This window comes from Marmota marmota, unplaced genomic scaffold (genome assembly GCF_001458135.2).
Source record: "Marmota marmota marmota unplaced genomic scaffold, marMar, whole genome shotgun sequence".
Taxonomy (NCBI): Eukaryota; Metazoa; Chordata; class Mammalia; order Rodentia; family Sciuridae; genus Marmota; species Marmota marmota.
Genome location: NW_026000242.1, coordinates 14,484,541 through 14,490,366, shown reverse-complemented (window position 1 = coordinate 14,490,366; position 5,826 = coordinate 14,484,541). Strand labels below are relative to the sequence as shown.

Here is a 5,826-nt window from a genome sequence, read left to right as displayed (position 1 = left end):
CCCCGCCACCTCCTCATGGTGGCCATGTCCTCAGCTACTTTTCTCCATCACACTCTTTCACTGTGATGATCTGCCTTATCTCAGGCCCTGAGGAATAAAGTCAGCAGCCATCTGTGGACTGAGACCTCTTAGGCTGTAAGCCCCAAATGAGCTTTTCTTCCTTTAAAACTGTTCTTGTCACCCAATGAAAAAGCTTACTAAAACAATGATTGTACTTACAAAACCAGGGAAATTTGCATACACAAACACGCACATGCAGGCTGCAACACCAAATAGAGAAGGACAGTGAAGGCCACGTGAAGACAGAGACAGAGACTGAAGGATTGTATCTACAAGCCAAGGGGTGCCAAGGACTGCTAGCAGGCACCAGAAGCTAGGAGATGGGCACAGTACATATTCTTCCTCAGATTCTCTAGTAGACAACCCTCTATGGAGAGCTTGATTCCAGACTTCTAGCCTCCAGGACTGAGGAAGAACACATTTATCTTGTTTTAAAGCCATCCAGTTTATGGTAATTTGTTATGGCAGTTCTAGGAAACTAACACTATCTCCTTTCTAAGCTTTTATCTTACTAATTTCTTTTGGGGAGAAGCCTTTCATCTACTATTTTTCTTCCTGTACTTCCATTGTATTCCACTATAATACTACCTAGGCAATATTTCTTGGTCACTTGTTTTACGTCTTCAGGATCCTGGTGTACTTTGTTTCTTCTTGTTTTTCATGGAATATGTTCCTTTCTTGCCAGCAGCCTTTGATTTTAGAACCATAAATTGTGGTCTGGAAGCTTGTTCTTTGATACCATCTATTTAATAAGTGACAATCTTTTCGGTGTCTTTCTTGAAGTCTGACCTTCAACAGGAAGAAAATGCATGACCTATGCTGCTGCCCCTTCCGTAATGTACTCACTGCCTGTGTTCTTTGGCCAGTGTCATCCATTTAGTGTCTGAGTTTGACAGTATCCTCTGTATTACTTTGGTCTTTCTGAAGAAAATGTGTGGGCACCGAGAGTGGAGAATATTGATTGTAACTTTTTCTTTTCTTCCTTTCAGAACATTTAGAATGGAGATGAGCACAAAGTAGACATGCAATACTAACTGGACAACTTATTTGCTTTGACTCATACCCTTTCCAAGTGATGCGTTGGGGAGTAGATGAACATGTTTTAGAAGTCTCTTTGGAAAGACCTGGTTAGGTTCAAATCATGTTCAGAATTTATGAGGATGCAATTCCATTCCCAGATTTGGCTCCTAAAAAATTATGAACAATTCTCTTGGGAGGATTTAGGTTATGACTGTTTTCTCCATTGAGTAGTTTGAGGTTACTGGGGTGGTGGTGGGGGTGGGGGGGTACTCATACTGAACTTGAGGATCTTTGAGATTTCCATGATGTCAATACTAGAGCAAGTGATCCTCAAAGGAGAAATGCTGTGAAGACCTGAGTTCTGCAGATGAGTCACAGAGATACATTTTGTTTGTGCTGAATGCTTATGTGCATATGCTAGACTGTTGACTATCAGTACAGTTCTTTATTTGGAATAAAAATTACCAATCTCTGAGTGGTATAGTTATGTAAGAATATTTTCTTATTGGTCAATTAGATGTTACAGTTTAGAAATTGAGTTTCTTTTTGTTAAGCTTTAGCAAATTTTGTAAATTTCTTTGGATAGATTTTCTTGTCTTGGAGAGAATTTCTAACTGAAGTATAAATTTTGAGGTAGGGAAATCCTAGTTGAAATGTTCAATTTCTAAGAAATTATATCCCAACATTAGTGAAGATCATGTGATTCAAATTTTACCAAAATCATAGTAACTTCCAAGCATTAAGAAAAGCCAAATACAACAAAGCAAAATAAGCACAGACAGATTATTGAGCATTTGATTTTGACTAAGAAATGTTCTGAAGTAATGAGAGAAACTGGTCAGAACAAACACTGTGAAATTAAAAAGAGTTTGTGGCCTCAGGTACTCAATATTTTCATATGCATGTATTTCTTTGATTTTGATGATACAAAGATATATAATATGAGATCTCCTTTTGTGGGTCTTATTATTAGCCTAGTAGGGATGATAAAACAGTGCTAACATAATGAATCATTGTCATTCTTTTCCTTTTCTTAGGATCCAAACCCTCTTCCTGTGTCCAGGGAATTTTTCACCTTGAGTCTTGGTGGGAGATAGGACCTGTCTCCTTCTATAAGAATCTGAACATTCCAGTCACTTCTTTGGTCAACCTTGTGCCTAAAACATGACCATGTCATCTGGTCCTAGGAACAATTCCTCTGGATGGAAAGATTCAGGGATGAGGTAAATCCTCTTTGGTGATGGTTTTCACAATGTCACAATGCTTAATTCCTCAGAAAGTAGTGCAGCTAGAAAAGTCCAACATCCATGGCCCGGGCCAGCAGTGGGGTCTAGGTCAATCCCTGAATTGTGGCAATAGCAGTAGTGATGCATGTGGTCCCCAGAATAGTTCACTGGACAATTCCAGGCATTATTCCTGGTTGCTACTTCCAGGTCTGATTCTTTAACATTCCTGGAAATTCTATTAATCCTGTTCAGTTATTCTTAAATAGGTATTCTGACTAAATCAGCCAGAGTTACTTTGTATTTCTTAATGAAGAAGCTTAGTGTTTCAACCCATGTATGTAATAAAATTGTTTATGAAAATTTCCATAAGAATGATAGAAAAATGGGATTACTTATGGATGGGGTTCTTTTAATGGGTCATCTACCTCTGACACTAAGGGATATGTGGAGAATCTATGATTATTTACCATGATATCAACCTTAAAAGGTTGAGTAGTCTACCCTAACACTTTTAGGTAAAACAGTAACTTTCCTCATTTATAATCCATCACCACTGAAATTCTACAAATCTTGTTGAATCTCCAAATTATTCTAAAATAGTTTCAATTTATACTTGTTTGGACATATGGAATTCAACTATGTACACATACTTATTATAATTTTACTCTGCAATGAACCTAGTGAATTGGCTAGCCTAATTAATGTAGAGAATAAAATCAGACCATTCAAGTTTGAAAGAAAACCTAACCTACAGCCCGATATTACCACATTCTCTATTTTGACCAAGTATGTAGGGCAATTGCCAATGTTCCACGTTCCTTTTGTTTAGACTACTTTGACCCAGTAGAATACTAGGCCAAGGACAGAAAGATTAGATGTCTGAATTTTCTGGAATGAGTTTAACAAGCTTCACTGGTGGCAAAGATGGCCAAAATACAAGTTTATGACAAGTAATAAATAGCTTATGTGTTCTAAAAGGTGGGACTGACTTCATCTTCCAGATGTGTCCATTCAATTGCAGTGGACATTTGGGGTTTTGTAGTACTGTTTTTTCCTTATAATTTTGTTTCTAGCATTATAAGATCCACTCTAGGGGATGCTATTATTAGCAGCTTAGGAGAAAGCTCACAGACAGTAATCAAATAAAGGTATACACCAGCCCCTCATTCTCCTCTCCCATAGAAATTTCCCAGGACTTAGAATTAATCCAAGTCATGTGTACAGGTTAGGAGATTTTTTTTCATCTCTCTTATACACACTGATCAATGGGTTTCAATTCAGCTGTTATTTCAGAGCATTTTCCTCTGTCTGAGATGAAGCCTTATACTCAAAGACCTTTTTTTTCCCATGTGTCAGTCTGAACAAAGATCAGCCTTTACAGAGAATTGTGTTAAGCTCCTTTGGAAGGCTGCTATCTCAGCTTATAGACAGTGACTTCCAAGTGTATTTTTTGGACAATGACTATGGAACTCTGTCACCTTCCCTTCTGTTACTCTCCTCTAAAATACTCTTAACCTTCACTTGTATGCCATGTACCTCAGAGGACTCATCATCTGTTTAACCAAGTTGTTGATATAGTTTAATATTTGTGTTGTGTTCATTGGATTAGTATTTTATATTGTAGGCTCAATGATAGATATTGAGGATAGATACTGTGTTTGTTTTATCTGCTTTGGCTGTATCTTTCCCCTAAACAACATTAATCAAGTATACTCTGTTTTAAGTTGTACACTTTGGGGTGGCTACACAAAAGAATTGTTTTTTATTTTTTTGGTTATACATTTCAATTCAATTCAGTTGATGGAATAAATTGGTAACAGATTTTTAAAAGATATTGTTATGCCACATATGCCCATATGAATGTGGTTTTATTTAGTTTTCATAATACTCTGTTATGAAGTGAATATTTTTTGTCTCCCCTAGATTCATATGTTGAAACCCTCACTCTGAATGTGACGGTAATTGGAGATTGGGCTTTTGAAGGATATCATGGAGGATGGGGCCACCATGGTGAGATTAGCGTCCTTGTAAGAAGAGGATGTTCTTTCTCTCCGGCATGTTATAATGTAGCAGGAAGGCACCTGTCTATGTTCATAGAAAACTGTGATGGTTAAGAAATCCCACCTCTCCACACTTTTTGTCTCAGGACATGGCTTATTATGAAACATTTTTGTTTCTCATATCTTAGATAAGATTCATGAATGTCCTTGTTTGCCTGTTGCCTATGATAAGGGCAGACACAAACCCTCCAAATTCCCACTCTTTGGCTAATTAATGATTAGTTGAGCTATCTGTATTCCCTGACCACTCTGGACAAAATGTTTGCTACCTTGACCTAATTTTAGTTATGCCGGTCTTATTCCCTGGGGCCACCATCAACCCAAGCTAACATATAGCTCATCCTTAATGTCCCAAGCGTTGAATAACCTCAGGGAAAATATTCCCTGATCAATTGTCTCAGAAGGCTGAAGTTTCATTCCACTTACCCACGTTAGTTCTTTTCTAGCTTTATTAATCCTTTCCAATAAAAAGAAAATCTCTTTTCTAGCTGGCCTTTGAGAGACCTGTAGGTCTCAGGGGCAGAGCATTCTCCCTACTGCAGTATCCCCTACAATAATCTCCTTATTGCAGTTGTTCCTTTCTCTACTCTTGCAGTGATTCTTTTAAATAAAGTCTTTGTTTACTTAAGTCCAGATTTTTTTTTTTTTTAATATCTAGGTGTAGAGAATGAAATTCTTGGAAAGAATCTTGAAGGGTGCTCCTGCCAACTCTCCCTGCCTTCTTGGAAATTTCAACAATAACAGCAACCCCAGAAGATAGTATGTAATACTGGGTTGGACAACCTATTTTTACCATACAGTCTTCTAACTAGGATGCTCTAAGGGATTAACCCTCAAATTGCAAATGAAAAGGCTATGGTTCCATGCATCAATTTTTTTATTGTTATGAAACAAACCACTCAAAACTTGTAGGGCAAAATAGCAGTTATCTATTTAGTTCAAGAGTCTGCTGCTTGGCAACCTTATGGGCTCTGACTTTTCAGCTCTAACTGGGCTTGGCTGATTTGTGATCTGTGATTAGCTGCTAGGTTAGCTGAGGACTTGCTGATTTAAGAGAGCCTTAGCTAAGATGGCTGATCTTTGCTCCATATGGTGTCTCATCCCCAATAAAGTATCCTGGGATTTTTCATATGGTGGCTGTATAGGGTTCCAAGAGATTGAATGGAAATAATGCCAGACTCAGAACTTTGTTTCCAAAGCATTTTGTTAGCCAAAACAAGTCAGAGGCCAGCTCATATTTAAGAGGTAAAGAAATATGTTTCATGGCTTGAATTGGAGTCACTGTAAGTAATGATGACAGAATTCGTAATGTACAAAAATCCCACGAGATAAAATACCCAGTCAGTGGCAAAGCTGGGACTGAAAAAAAAAATGGTGTTCAGCACTTCTTTTAGTCATGGTTTTGTAAATCTCCAGGTAACACTATTCTGATTAGGAGAGAAGGGAAGAAAGACTGTACA

The 5,826-nt window shown here is 37.7% G+C and overlaps 1 long non-coding RNA gene across 1 annotated transcript in view; it reads left to right on the top strand.

Moving 5' to 3' along the window:
* LOC125613906 overlaps window positions 1–2,475 on the top strand; it is a 65,671-nt gene extending 63,196 nt beyond the window's left edge. Inside the window, exon 4 of the long non-coding RNA XR_007344484.1 lies at window positions 2,118–2,475. This is a non-coding gene — a long non-coding RNA (uncharacterized LOC125613906). The remainder of the gene's footprint in view (window positions 1–2,117) is intronic.
* Window positions 2,476–5,826: the final 3,351 nt, after the last annotated feature.